This window comes from Osmerus eperlanus, chromosome 13 (genome assembly GCF_963692335.1).
Source record: "Osmerus eperlanus chromosome 13, fOsmEpe2.1, whole genome shotgun sequence".
NCBI lineage: Eukaryota > Metazoa > Chordata > Actinopteri > Osmeriformes > Osmeridae > Osmerus > Osmerus eperlanus.
This window is the reverse complement of record NC_085030.1, coordinates 3,926,535-3,942,727: the sequence shown is the minus strand read 5'-3', so window position 1 is coordinate 3,942,727 and position 16,193 is coordinate 3,926,535.

Here is a 16,193-nt window from a genome sequence, read left to right as displayed (position 1 = left end):
ATTTTCTCATTTCTCACTTTTATACTTTTTAAAATATTAAGGTTTTTGTGCAAATTATTCTCCCTTTAAAAGTAATGGTAAATCCTTTCAAATCATTGTTGGAATGCTGCTCCAGTCCCTTTCAAAAATACCTTTCGGTTGCTTTGAAGCTTCAGATTATAACTTTCTACTAAATTTTCACTATTTTCAGCTTTTTTAGCATGGTCAGCTATCCCCATTCAGGTTTTCAGCATTCTCACTGCTGTTTCGCAGGAACAGCCGTTTCTAGTTATTATTGTGAGAATGCTGTTAAGCATTCTCACTATTGCTTTTCAACTTCTCAGTTCTTCCGCCGTTTTTTGGCCTTTAACTCGTTCTGCATACTTTAACCGATTCCTACAACTTTTGTATCAAAACGTTCAGCTCCTTCAGGAGATGATGGCTATGACTTTTGGTATTTCTCACTTTTATACTTTTTAAGACATTAAGGTTTTTGTGCAAATTATTCTCCCATTAAAAGTAATGGTAAATCCTTTCAAATCATTAAAAAGCTTCCTCCTCTTTCAAACGTAACTACTTCAGCTTACTTTCAGCTAGAGACACCATTCAACCTTTAAAATGTTCACAAGACATTCAGCTATTCCCAAATGATTCAGCTTTTTCAAATGTTCAGCCAATTTTGAATTATGACAGTTTGAAATACATTAAAATGTTTGCTCCTTCTTGATTTTTATGAATGAGCAGCAAGCAGAGTGTTTTTCTGATATTCAACTAATTTGTCAAACAAATTCCTCTAACGTTCATATAGTTTAACTTACAGAAACAAATTATACCTTAAAATGTAGGAAAAATTGTCCTCTTTCAGCCAATGTAACTACTAAAGAGCTCACATTTACAGATTTTCAGCTATGAGCCTTGAAGCGAGAGCAGCCTTTCAAATTCTCTCACTAACTTCAATGGAGAGGTGAGTAAAATCAGTCAGAGAAAGCAAGAAGGAACAAGATTTTGAAACTGCCGATAGAATCGTATTTCTGACCGCACAGACATATAAAGGACATCTCTGGTTTCGGCAGAGTCTTGGGTCTCGGAAAATATCCTTATATTTTGGATTGGACGTATAGTTTTGCGTCTAGGTCAACTTGTTTGAGGTGTGGATGCTAGGTAAATGTTCGTTTTTCTCTGTGCCTAGCTCGTTAGCTATCACAGCTGCGCCCATCACCGTGGCAACCAAACAAACAAGCACCAGGAAAGCAAAAGGAACACGTTTTTGAAACTGCAGGTAGAGTCGTATTTCTGACTGCACAGACATATAAAGAATATCTGGTTTCGGCAGAGTCTTGGGTCTCGGAAAATATCCTTATATTTTGGATTGGACGTACAGTTTTGCGTCTAGGTTATCTTGTTTGAGGTGTGGATTCTAGCTACATTTCTCTTATTCTCTGCCCTCAGCGCGTTAGCAATCATAGCTGCTCCATCGCCGTAACGACAGACACGCACCACTCAGTCTCTCACACAGGTGATTGGTACGTTTACTTGACCATGAGAAACACGATTACTAGCAATTGTCGGTTTATGCCAATAATACCATTACTCCGTTTACATGTGTAATTAGTTATGCGATTACTCAATAAACACGTCTACATGATTCTTTTTTATTAATCGTTGTATGCTCCACGGACAAAACTTGCACCATCATCCTTCTGCAACAAAGTGTCGCCGTGTCTTCCTGTATCGGTCCTACTGCTGTATGTTTCATTCCATCAACACATTGAATCCAACTAAGAAAGCCGAGTAAACGCATAGGCTACATCTGCTACTGCTAATACTATCCCAACTATAATTTAATCTGTTAAAACGATAATATTCTTGTTATGACTAGCTAGCCTACTTCTTCTGTTTAACAGTTCAGCTTTCAGCTTCTCCCGCATTGTAGGCTATTTTAGCTATTTTAGCTCTTTGAAATTCATTTCAGCTTGCGGGTATTTTCTCATTTCTCACTTTTATACTTTTTAAAATATTAAGGTTTTTGTGCAAATTATTCTCCCTTTAAAAGTAATGGTAAATCCTTTCAAATCATTGTTGGAATGCTGCTCCAGTCCCTTTCAAAAATACCTTTCGGTTGCTTTGAAGCTTCAGATTATAACTTTCTACTAAATTTTCACTATTTTCAGCTTTTTTAGCATGGTCAGCTATCCCCATTCAGGTTTTCAGCATTCTCACTGCTGTTTCGCAGGAACAGCCGTTTCTAGTTATTATTGTGAGAATGCTGTTAAGCATTCTCACTATTGCTTTTCAACTTCTCAGTTCTTCCGCCGTTTTTTGGCCTTTAACTCGTTCTGCATACTTTAACCGATTCCTACAACTTTTGTATCAAAACGTTCAGCTCCTTCAGGAGATGATGGCTATGACTTTTGGTATTTCTCACTTTTATACTTTTTAAGACATTAAGGTTTTTGTGCAAATTATTCTCCCATTAAAAGTAATGGTAAATCCTTTCAAATCATTAAAAAGCTTCCTCCTCTTTCAAACGTAACTACTTCAGCTTACTTTCAGCTAGAGACACCATTCAACCTTTAAAATGTTCACAAGACATTCAGCTATTCCCAAATGATTCAGCTTTTTCAAATGTTCAGCCAATTTTGAATTATGACAGTTTGAAATACATTAAAATGTTTGCTCCTTCTTGATTTTTATGAATGAGCAGCAAGCAGAGTGTTTTTCTGATATTCAACTAATTTGTCAAACAAATTCCTCTAACGTTCATATAGTTTAACTTACAGAAACAAATTATACCTTAAAATGTAGGAAAAATTGTCCTCTTTCAGCCAATGTAACTACTAAAGAGCTCACATTTACAGATTTTCAGCTATGAGCCTTGAAGCGAGAGCAGCCTTTCAAATTCTCTCACTAACTTCAATGGAGAGGTGAGTAAAATCAGTCAGAGAAAGCAAGAAGGAACAAGATTTTGAAACTGCCGATAGAATCGTATTTCTGACCGCACAGACATATAAAGGACATCTCTGGTTTCGGCAGAGTCTTGGGTCTCGGAAAATATCCTTATATTTTGGATTGGACGTATAGTTTTGCGTCTAGGTCAACTTGTTTGAGGTGTGGATGCTAGGTAAATGTTCGTTTTTCTCTGTGCCTAGCTCGTTAGCTATCACAGCTGCGCCCATCACCGTGGCAACCAAACAAACAAGCACCAGGAAAGCAAAAGGAACACGTTTTTGAAACTGCAGGTAGAGTCGTATTTCTGACTGCACAGACATATAAAGAATATCTGGTTTCGGCAGAGTCTTGGGTCTCGGAAAATATCCTTATATTTTGGATTGGACGTACAGTTTTGCGTCTAGGTTATCTTGTTTGAGGTGTGGATTCTAGCTACATTTCTCTTATTCTCTGCCCTCAGCGCGTTAGCAATCATAGCTGCTCCATCGCCGTAACGACAGACACGCACCACTCAGTCTCTCACACAGGTGATTGGTACGTTTACTTGACCATGAGAAACACGATTACTAGCAATTGTCGGTTTATGCCAATAATACGATTACTCCGTTTACACGTGTAATTAGTTATGCGATTACTCAATAAACACGTCTACATGATTCTTTTTTATTAATCGTTGTATGCTCCACGGACAACTTGCACCATCATCCTTCTGCAACAAAGTGTCGCCTTGTCTTCCTGTATCGGCCCTACTGCTGTATGTTTCATTCCATCAACACATTGAATCCTACTAAGAAAGCCGAGTAAACGCATAGGCTACATCTGCTACTGCTAATACTATCCCAACTATAATTTAATCTGTTAAAACGATAATATTCTTGTTACGACTAGCTAGCCTACTTCTTCTTCTGTTTAGCAGTTCAGCTTTCAGCTTCTCCCACATTGTAGGCTATTTTAGCTCTTAGCTTTGTTAAGATGATGCAGTTCAGCTTCCACACTGCCTCTTTTGTGTCACTCACACATTTTTGAAATTCATTTCAGCTTGCGGGTATTTTCTCATTTCTCACTTTTATACTTTTTAAAATATAAAGGTTTTTGTGCAAATTATTCTCCCTTTAAAAGTAATGGTAAATCCTTTCAAATCATTGTTGGAATGCTGCTCCAGCCCCTTTCAAAAATACCTTTCGGTTGCTTTGAAGCTTCAGCTTATAACTTTCTACTAAATTTTCACTATTTTCAGCTTTTTTAGCATGGTCAGCTATCCCCATTCAGGTTTTCAGCATTCTCACTGCTGTTTCGCAGGAACAGCCGTTTCTAGATCAACTTCTTAGTTCTTCCGCCGTTTTTTGGCCTTTAACTCGTTCTGCATACTTTAACCGATTCCTACAACTTTTGTATCAAAACGTTCAGCTCCTTCAGGAGATGATGGCTATGACTTTTGGTATTTCTCACTTTTATACTTTTTAAGACATTAAGGTTTTTGTGCAAATTATTCTCCCATTAAAAGTAATGGTAAATCCTTTCAAATCATTAAAAAGCTTCCTCCTCTTTCAAACGTAACTACTTCAGCTTACTTTCAGCTAGAGACACCATTCAACCTTTAAAATGTTCACAAGACATTCAGCTATTCCCAAATGATTCAGCTTTTTCAAATGTTCAGCCAATTTTGAATTATGACAGTTTGAAATACATTAAAATGTTTGCTCCTTCTTGATTTTTATGAATGAGAAGCAAGCAGAGTGGTACACTCTGCTGGCTGCTCTTTTTCTGATATTCAACTAATTTGTCAAACAAATTCCTCTAACGTTCATATAGTTTAACTTACAGAAACAAGTTATACCTTAAAATGTAGGAAAAATTGTCCTCTTTCAGCCAATGTAACTACTAAAGAGCTCACATTTACAGATTTTCAGCTATGAGCCTTGAAGCGAGAGCAGCCTTTCAAATTCTCTCACTAACTTCAATGGAGAGGTGAGTAAAATCAGTCAGAGAAAGCAAGAAGGAACAAGATTTTGAAACTGCCGATAGAGTCGTATTTCTGACTGCACAGACATATAAAGGACATCTCTGGTTTCGGCAGAGTCTTGGGTCTCGGAAAATATCCTTATATTTTGGATTGGACGTATAGTTTTGCGTCTAGGTCAACTTGTTTGAGGTGTGGATGCTAGGTAAATGTTCGTTTTTCTCTCTGCCTAGCTCGTTAGCTATCACAGCTGCGCCATCACCGTGGCAACCAAACAAACAAGCACCAGGAAAGCAAAAGGAACACGTTTTTGAAACTGCAGGTAGAGTCGTATTTCTGACTGCACAGATATATAAAGAATATCTCTGGTTTCGGCAGTCTTGGGTCTCGGAAAATATCCTTATATTTTGGATTGGACGTACAGTTTTGCGTCTAGGTTATCTTGTTTGAGGTGTGGATTCTAGCTACATTTCTCTTATTCTCTGCCCTCAGCGCATTAGCAATCATAGCTGCACCATCACCGTAACGACAGACACGCACCACTCAGTCTCTCACACAGGTGATTGGTACGTTTACTTGACTATGAGAAACACGATTACTAGCAATTGTCGGTTTATGCCAATAATACGATTACTCCGTTTACATGTGTAATTAGTTATGCGATTACTCAATAAACACGTCTACATGATTCTTTTTTATTAATCGTTGTATGCTCCACGGACAAAACTTGCACCATCATCCTTCTGCAACAAAGTGTCGCCGTGTCTTCCTGTATCGGCCCTACTGCTGTATGTTTCATTCCATCAACACATTGAATCCAACTAAGAAAGCCGGGTAAACGCATAGGCTACATCTGCTACTGCTAATACTATCCCAACTATAATTTAATCTGTTAAAACGATAATATTCTTGTTACGACTAGCTAGCCTACTTCTTCTGTTTAACAGTTAAGCTTTCAGCTTCTCCAACATTGTAGGCTATTTTAGCTCTTAGCTTTGTTAAGATGATGCAGTTCAGCTTCCACACTGCCTCTTTTGTGTGACTCACACATTTTTAAAATTCATTTCAGCTTGCAGGTATTTTCTCATTTCTCACTTTTATACTTTTTAAAATATTAAGGTTTTTGTGCAAATTATTCTCCCTTTAAAAGTAATGGTAAATCCTTTCAAATCATTGTTGGAATGCTGCTCCAGCCCCTTTCAAAAATACCTTTCGGTTGCTTTGAAGCTTCAGCTTATAACTTTCTACTAAATTTTCACTATTTTCAGCTTTTTTAGCATGGTCAGCTATCCCCATTCAGGTTTTCAGCATTCTCACTGCTGTTTCGCAGGAACAGCCGTTTCTAGTTATATCAACTTCTTAGTTCTTCCGCCGTTTTTTGGCCTTTAACTCGTTCTGCATACTTTAACCGATTCCTACAACTTTTGTATCAAAACGTTCAGCTCCTTCAGGAGATGATGGCTATGACTTTTGGTATTTCTCACTTTTATACTTTTTAAGACATTAAGGTTTTTGTGCAAATTATTCTCCCATTAAAAGTAATGGTAAATCCTTTCAAATCATTAAAAAGCTTCCTCCTCTTTCAAACGTAACTACTTCAGCTTACTTTCAGCTAGAGACACCATTCAACCTTTAAAATGTTCACAAGACATTCAGCTATTCCCAAATGATTCAGCTTTTTCAAATGTTCAGCCAATTTTGAATTATGACAGTTTGAAATACATTAAAATGTTTGCTCCTTCTTGATTTTTATGAATGAGAAGCAAGCAGAGTGGTACACTCTGCTGGCTGCTCTTTTTCTGATATTCAACTAATTTGTCAAACAAATTCCTCTAACGTTCATATAGTTTAACTTACAGAAACAAGTTATACCTTAAAATGTAGGAAAAATTGTCCTCTTTCAGCCAATGTAACTACTAAAGAGCTCACATTTACAGATTTTCAGCTATGAGCCTTGAAGCGAGAGCAGCCTTTCAAATTCTCTCACTAACTTCAATGGAGAGGTGAGTAAAATCAGTCAGAGAAAGCAAGAAGGAACAAGATTTTGAAACTGCCGATAGAGTCGTATTTCTGACCGCACAGACATATAAAGGACATCTCTGGTTTCGGCAGAGTCTTGGGTCTCGGAAAATATCCTTATATTTTGGATTGGACGTATAGTTTTGCGTCTAGGTCAACTTGTTTGAGGTGTGGATGCTAGGTAAATGTTCGTTTTTCTCTCTGCCTAGCTCGTTAGCTATCACAGCTGCGCCATCACCGTGGCAACCAAACAAACAAGCACCAGGAAAGCAAAAGGAACACGTTTTTGAAACTGCAGGTAGAGTCGTATTTCTGACTGCACAGATATATAAAGAATATCTCTGGTTTCGGCAGTCTTGGGTCTCGGAAAATATCCTTATATTTTGGATTGGACGTACAGTTTTGCGTCTAGGTTATCTTGTTTGAGGTGTGGATTCTAGCTACATTTCTCTTATTCTCTGCCCTCAGCGCATTAGCAATCATAGCTGCACCATCACCGTAACGACAGACACGCACCACTCAGTCTCTCACACAGGTGATTGGTACGTTTACTTGACTATGAGAAACACGATTACTAGCAATTGTCGGTTTATGCCAATAATACGATTACTCCGTTTACATGTGTAATTAGTTATGCGATTACTCAATAAACACGTCTACATGATTCTTTTTTATTAATCGTTGTATGCTCCACGGACAAAACTTGCACCATCATCCTTCTGCAACAAAGTGTCGCCGTGTCTTCCTGTATCGGCCCTACTGCTGTATGTTTCATTCCATCAACACATTGAATCCAACTAAGAAAGCCGAGTAAACGCATAGGCTACATCTGCTACTGCTAATACTATCCCAACTATAATTTAATCTGTTAAAACGATAATATTCTTGTTACGACTAGCTAGCCTACTTCTTCTGTTTAACAGTTAAGCTTTCAGCTTCTCCAACATTGTAGGCTATTTTAGCTCTTAGCTTTGTTAAGATGATGCAGTTCAGCTTCCACACTGCCTCTTTTGTGTGACTCACACATTTTTAAAATTCATTTCAGCTTGCGGGTATTTTCTCATTTCTCACTTTTATACTTTTTAAAATATTAAGGTTTTTGTGCAAATTATTCTCCCTTTAAAAGTAATGGTAAATCCTTTCAAATCATTGTTGGAATGCTGCTCCAGCCCCTTTCAAAAATACCTTTCGGTTGCTTTGAAGCTTCAGCTTATAACTTTCTACTAAATTTTCACTATTTTCAGCTTTTTTAGCATGGTCAGCTATCCCCATTCAGGTTTTCAGCATTCTCACTGCTGTTTCGCAGGAACAGCCTTTTCTAGTTTTTATTTCTTTTTGCCCCCCTAAAACTCAGTCAATATTTGGTCTACATAGACAACGTAGGTGTCAAAAGTTTCGTCTTGGTAGCGATTGAGTTGCTTCTATTGGAATTTACGTTCCGTTGCATGGTTTAGGCTGAAGTTAAGTTTTTGTGGCGAAAAGTGAAGCTAACGGTGGCTAATTTGCTAGCCACAGTCACTGACGTTACTAACGTCACTACGTCATTAACGTCACGAAAACACGCGTGACTACCTTTGGCAGAACATTCGTTTCCCATCTGTTAACTTGGGGGATAGCTAGGCTAACTATAGCTTTACTGCAAGGCAGCTGCAGAAACGCCACAAGCAAACAGGCCAGGGTGATAACTATTTACTCATTTTACTTTGTGATATGACACACAATTGTGATGTGTAATGTACAATATAAGCTGATATTATTAAGGAAGTACATCTACTTTCGGAAACACTAGTCTACTATTTCACTGAAGTATTAGCATCATGACGTTAGCCTGTGTTGCCCGGGCAACACATACTACAGTGGTCTATGATGTATCTGTTTTCAATCGTTAAAATAAACATTCCTCACATATACATTTTCGTTGTAGGATTTATAATGACATTAGATTACAAGTAAACGATTTGTGGGTGAAATTATCATTACCTGTTGTTTCAATCCAGTGTATCACTGCAACGCTGTAGCCTACGCGAGACACTACAAAAACATCTACACAGCTGTAGGAAGTCAAACGGCGACAGAACATGTTCGGCACTCCCCTTACTTAAATCAAAAGTCTATCTAACTACTAACCTGAACTTCATTGCCACAGCCTAAACTTTGTCAATCAGTTCATGAAAATAATTAATTTCAGCCTAAACCGTACAACGGAACGTTAAATCCAATTCAACCAACGCAATCGCTACCGAGACGAACACAGCAGTAGTCTAGTACTGTACCGCAGTAGTACAATTTACCGGGGCAGCTTCTCCACACAGGGCTATATCGCATTTTGCGTTGTTACTGACAATGATCGCTACCAGTGAGCTTTTTATGAATGAGCGGTTTTCCACTAAATAAATGTCAAGCTTATTTACGTTTTGGGGGGCATATTTTCAGTTAGCAGATGGTACTGTTTGAATCGCGATTTCATCTTCTACTGCCGGTAACGTCGTAGAATAATCTTCAAAGGGGGTTCTTTATTAATGAATGAATGCAATATGAGTAGGCTAAATGCCTGAAAATATCACGAGAAGGGAAAAACTTAAAAGGAAGTTTAAATCATAGAGATTAGGTCAATTTTTACACCGGTCTGCCAAATGTATTCGTTTTGATTCAGCTATGAGGCTGCCTCTTGCAGGGGAAATGAGAAGACATCTATTTCATTCTACGCTTCACTCGTATTTTGAGTTGTAAATGAGCAGCAAAAAAAAAGATGCTTTTAAATCTATGTAATCTTTATAATTAATAAGTATGCATTTTTATATAAAATACACAGGAATATCAGTTGTAAAAATGTAATAAAAAAAACGGACCCCTGTGCAACCGACGCAAGCAAGCACACCCTACAATTTCCCCAGAAATTGTACCCTCTCTAGTTTTCATTTATATAGCACACTTTCAAAACAACAACATCATTTAGCCATTTAAAATCTGTTGAAATGACCTAACTAGGTCAGAAAGGAACAATCGTCCAGGCATAAGATGAAGTTCCCGAATTGACGTTTATTAACCACACGGTACACACGCTAGTAAGCCAAACAGCTGTTTGTTCCTAGCCCACGCTAAATAAAAGAAAGGTGGGGCAAAACAATAGTGACCGTCTTTTGTGAAATCCAGACGTAACAGAAAGAACAGACGCTAAACCTGGTCCTAACTTCGAATGCTCTATCCCCCTGCTCAACCCCCCTCGATGCCCCTTCGCCAACCACCAGGATGCCCGGCATCCGAACATTCTGGGCATTCCTGTGATTAGCAGATAACAGGTTGATTGGCATGTCTGACCCCGCGAACACTACTGGTAAACAACCAACTAACAGCCTAACATATAACACATGTTCTTACGGTGTGGGTCGCTACACTATTTTTGTACTTTGACTGCTAAGATTCCTTTATGAGAGGCCTTATCAATCTATTGACGTTATAAAAGATTAACACTGCAGTCAGATAGCTAGTCGGTTTGCTATTGTATAATGCCTGTTTGAAATACGTATTTCAGAGTAGGGCTAGCCATGATCTAGTAATTTAAAGGCTGGTAGTTGATTGAAGATAATAATGGGGATATGTTTAAGATTGAGATTGGACTCAAATGTGTGTAATTTGATGTGTTATTTTTGCTTAGGGTTCACTTCAAACATTAAAAGAAAGGGTGAGATAGCAGACTTCTTCAAAAAGCTGAGCAAATGGGATCAGGTGGAAATAGATCCCAGTCCTTGCACCACCCACACATGTAATCCTACACAAAAGTTTTTTCCCGATTAAGCCTCACTTTAAAATGTTGGTTGTTGATTCATGAGTGTTCTTGTTTTTATGGCTGTGGTATTTTTTGTGTGAGTATACACTAATAGTTGTTTTAATGTAAAAGATTCATCAAAGGATCTAACCTCTAACCTGGTTAGACCCAGATTATATATTCATGAAAACAGTGACCAAAGTCTCTCCAGTTTGTGAGTAGGCCTACAGTACAGTGTGTAAGAAAGAAATGAGTTGCAATTCAGATGTAGTCTATTCAGACACAGTCTATTCATAGTAAATGTAGAATTTGATTAAAGTAACCCTAGTGGACCATACTAGGCCACACTGAAGAACTCAGGCTTAAGTGAATTTGAATTTCTATTTCTCATCAGCAATCATATGAATAATTTACACTGCCAGGCTAAGGTTACACACACATTTTCAGTCTTGGTCTGGACCCCCTGAAGTAGCCCTGGCCACCCCTTGGCCACCCCATATATCAAAGTCTAGTTCCGCCACTGGTGCCATACGTCCCATCCCTAGTGCCATCACCAGCGTAGTAGGCCACTAGTATTGCCAAACTTTTTCGCCAGCGCAACGTGTAACCTATTGAAAAGTCTAATGTTTTCGTATTGCTTCAGATTCCTCACTACATAAAATGTGGTTGTCATTACAGTTTACTTAAGTCTTCTAAATTAAATAAACTTCATAAGGTCTGCGAAAGAGTAGTATTGCCAGGCAAATGAGGCAATACTTGTTTCAAAAGTAGTATTGCCATGGCAATACTGGCAATACTGATGGCGGCGGCAATGGTTAAGGTACCAAGACGGAGCACAATACTTCACAATGACGGTATGAGGCACGTGAAGTGTAGAGACAGGAAGGGCCTACATATCTCGTAACGCAGCAGCACTCCCGACTGCATTTCGGTGTTATTTTTCCTTAAGAGTTCAGGAGTCTGCCCATCTGTGCCCCAACCATAGCATGTTGAAATCTAAAATAAATTCATTTTGCACTTCATAATGTAGGCCTACTGTATTTTCTATTGCAGTAAATTTATCCCAATCAATGTTACAGAAAACAAGAAGGCATGTGGTTTAAAAGATGGCAAGTAATTAAAGGTCCCATAGCATGCTGTTTTTGGATGCTTTTATATACAGTACGAGTCAAAAGTTGATACATTTTCCCTTGAAGATGGGTCCAAACTTTTGACTGGTACTGTAGGCCTTAGTTGTCCCCTAATACTGTATCTGAAGTCTCATTCCCAAAATTCAGCGTTGGTGCAGAATTACAGCCACTACGAGCAGTCCCACAATGAGCTTTCCTTAGGACGTGCCATTTCTGTGTCTGTAGCTTTATATGCTAAGAGGAGGAGAGAGGCGGGGCTAACAGCAAGCCATGATGTCTCTCGAGGAAAAAACAATATCGCGCTTGCGCGGTTGTAGCTCATTTTCTCATTGGTGGGCCAAATTCTCTGTGCGGGCAAAGCAGAGAAAGCGGAGGTAACCTTTCCCCTTATGACAACATAAGGGGAAGATTTTCAGATCGGAGAATTTGAGCTTTAATTTTCTCAAAGGCAGAGAAAAATACCCAGGGCTTGGTTTACACCTATCGAAATTTCTAGCCACTGGGGGACCAAAGGCAGGCTAGGGGAACTCATATTAATGTTAAATAACCTCATAAAGTGCCATTTTCATGCCATGGGACCTTTAAAGTGCACATCTTTATGCAATACAGGTTCATTATTGTTTATTATTATCCAGAGTGGCTTACTATAAATAATTTGTGCGACCAAATCATGTTTTGCACCAGTAACTGAAAAAGTTAGTAGCGCAAGTGCCACCAGTGGAAAAGGTTAGTGTACAGCCCTGCCCCCTTTTTTTTTTTACCAATTCTTCTTCGTCCGGCAAATCAACCCCCATATCAACCCCCATATCATTAATGCTTTCTTACACTTGCCAACAAAAGCAGTTTACTCCAATAAATGTTTGCTTCCTCTGGAATTGCGCTAGCTTGTTTGTTGACTTTCATTGGCTGGCACAATGCGTGCAGCGTCCGTGCTTAAATGTTTTTTTTTGTTGTAAAAGATACAAATTTTGACTAGCCCACTAGGCTGTATCACTTGACTTAGCCTATATGTTATACCAAACAGAAACACTTTACTTAAAACATTTATTAATATATCGTGATATCCATGATATGGCAAAATCCATATCATGGCAACAAATACGTTGTGCCATGATATGGCAAAATCCATATCATGGCACAACGTCATACCGGTATTCACGTTCATACCGGTATTCACGTTCATACCGGTATTCACGTTCATACCGGTATTCACGTTCATACCGGTATACCGCCCACCCCTAGTACAGACCTATGCATTCCTGGATCAAGGAAGCACAGAGACGTTCTGCACTGACGACTTGGCAAATAAGTTGAACATCAGCGGCAGAAAGACATAGTTCCTGCTACGAATAGCCCAAGAACATAAAGTGAGTAACTATGTACTTATTGACCTGGAGGTGTGTGGCTTAGATGGAGAAGAATACATCCAGCTGCCCAATGTGTACAATCAGCCAGGCATACCTGCAAAGAAAGCCAACATACCACATAAGAAAGATTTGGTGAAGTGGTCTTACCTGGGTCGAGTCCATCTTCCAAAACTAGAAGCAGAAGTTGGTCTTCTCATCTGCGCCAACGCGTTCAAAGCCATGGAGCCTTGGGAGATTATCAGTAGTCAGAACGACGGACCTTACGCTGTGAAGACAGTTTTTGGTTGGGTCGTCAATGGGCCAATCAGCAGATGCTAAGAAAACAAATCAGATGATGGCAAACAGTAGAGTTTCCTTGTCAATCCAATCTCTGTGATGAACATAGAAGACATGTTGGTGAAACATTTCTGGATATCCCAGAAAGACAATGTGATGACCAACAAGAACATTCTCAACATGACAAGCAGTTCATGCACACAGTGACTACATCCGCAAAACTCGTGGATGGTCACTTTTGCATCAAGCTACCTTTGAAAGATGACATGGTGAAGATGCCATGCAACCGTGGTATTGCTGAACAGAGACTTAGCTCCTTAAAGAGGAAGTTCAGTAAAGGCCGATATATGCTTCTCCGTTTTCCAAAAAACGGACACATGGGAACGCCCTCCTCTACGGGGAACGCCCTCGGAGAGCCCCGGAGAGCTCGACGTGCACCTCCTGAATTTTCTAACTATCCGTCGTAATTTCGGATAGTTACGGATACCCCCTTGGCTGTGATTGGTCAGTATTAAGAACCGCTTGCGTTGCCGTAATAAACAGAATCCTTTGACCGCCATTGCTGTAAGTTTTTACAATTCATATTTCAGCTGAACAGTACATGTAAATCAGCATCTGAATTAAAATGTGACGAGAAATGGGCAGTGTAGTTGCTGAAAATTTGCATATTTTATTGATGAAACGGCTAATTTGTAAATTTGCTCCGACTTCTCGATAACCTAGGTAAATAACCACTCGACGACGACGACAAAAAACCGTTGCGCCACCTACTCTTCTGGCGGTGAAGTGTTTTCAGCACCCACATCCTACGGAGAACCATAAACGCAGTCTATCCGTCTGTATCCGTCCGTATCCGTAAGCCCGCCCATCCGTAAACGGAGTTGGAGAAGCATATTGCGGCCTTCAGAATACAGACTTCTTTCAAGAGTGCAAGGCTTTCATGAATAACATTCTGGAGAACATCTTATCTGTTGTCAGTTTGGTGAATGACCCGATGGGCTTTTTAGCACCACTGCTCTTACCTGCCAAGCTCATTTTGAGAGATCTCTGCAAAGAGAAGAAAGGTAGGGATGAAGAAATGCTTGACAAGCCATGCCAAACATGGATGAAGTGGCAGACAGACCTAGACAAGCTGTCAGAACTCAGTTGGAACCAATGTTTCAAACCCACGGCATTTGGGCCCACAAAGGTTGCTCAAATTCACCACTTCTCAGACGCAAGCCAAGATGGGTATGGTGTTGTGTCGTAGCTCATGTCAATGAATGATCAGGGTGAGAAACATGTAACCTTCTTGATGGGAAAGTCCAGAGTTGCTCCACTCAAACAGATCACAACACCTTGAGACCTATTTGTATTTTAAAGTGTGCTATACAAATAAAATCCATTATTATTATAACACTTCTCAAAACCGAGCAGATCAAGCTTCAAGAAGCTTGAAGATCAAGAGTTTCATGGAAAGTGAGAGCTGGTTTCAGGGACCCAGTATCCTGCAGAATGAATGCGAGTGGCCAGAACAACCTGAACAGTGTACTTATCTTACAGGAGATGATGTTGAGGTGAAGACATCTACTGCAGTGTCATGCACAAATCTGGACGAGTGCACAGATCCATTGGATCAGCTTGTTGAGTATTACTCTGGTTGGAACAAGTTGAAAAAGGATACAGCTTGGATCCTGCGCTTGAAAAAGACGTTGCAACACTTGAGCGAGAAAAGAAAAGAGTTGGAGCGGAGCATGCAGCAGACAGAGAATGATCCAAAAAGGCGCAAATCCATGGTTTATCAGCAGATGGTGACATGAAAGAAAAACCTGGAAAAAAGAACACTTACTGTGGCAGATTTATCCAGAGCTGAAATAGAACTGATCAAATTCAGTCCGAGACAAACCTATGCTGAAGAGATAAAGGCCTTGCACACAGGATTCTCCCGTGTGAAAAGGAATAGTCAAATTTTCAAACTGGATCCATACTTCGAAGATGGTATGTTGAGGGTAGGAGGGCGTCTGAACCGATCGGCTATGCCTGAGGAGGCCAAGCATCCTGCCATTCTGCATAAACGACATAGAATAGCCCATCCACCAAGAGACTGGACATGGAGGCAGAAACTACGTGTGCCAGACTTAGACAACGGTATTGGATACCAAGAGCCAATGCAGCAGCAAGAAGAGTGATTACAGAATGCATTCTCTGCAGAAGACAGCATGCAAAGACAGGAGAGCAGAAAATGGCAAGATCGTCTGCTTCCTCACAAACCACCCTTCACCAACACGGGTGTGGATTATTTTGGACCTATCGAGGTCAGAAGAGGACGTGTCAAGGTGAAGCCTTATGGAGTGCTTTTCACATGCTTAACCCTTGTGTTCTCTTCGGGTCATTCTGACCCATCAGTCATTGTGACCCACCGTCGTATTGCGACAACTTTACCGCATACAAAAACAAAGTGAAGCATTTTCTTTTAACTGTCGGGCTGTCTCAGACCCCCCACATTGCGAAAGTTAAAAGAAAATGCTATTTATTTGTTTTTGTATTGGGTAAAATTGGGTAAACACAACGATGGTTCGTTGTGAATCTTTGGGTCATGTGACCCGAAGGCAGCACAAGGGTTAACTGTGAGAGCAGTGCATTTAGAAGTACCCCATTCCCTTGACATTGATTTGTGTATTAATGCCCTGCGGCGTTTCCAAGCCAGAAGAGGACAAGTGTCAGTCCTTTGTTCCAACAATGGCACACATTTTGTCAGCGCTGAACGT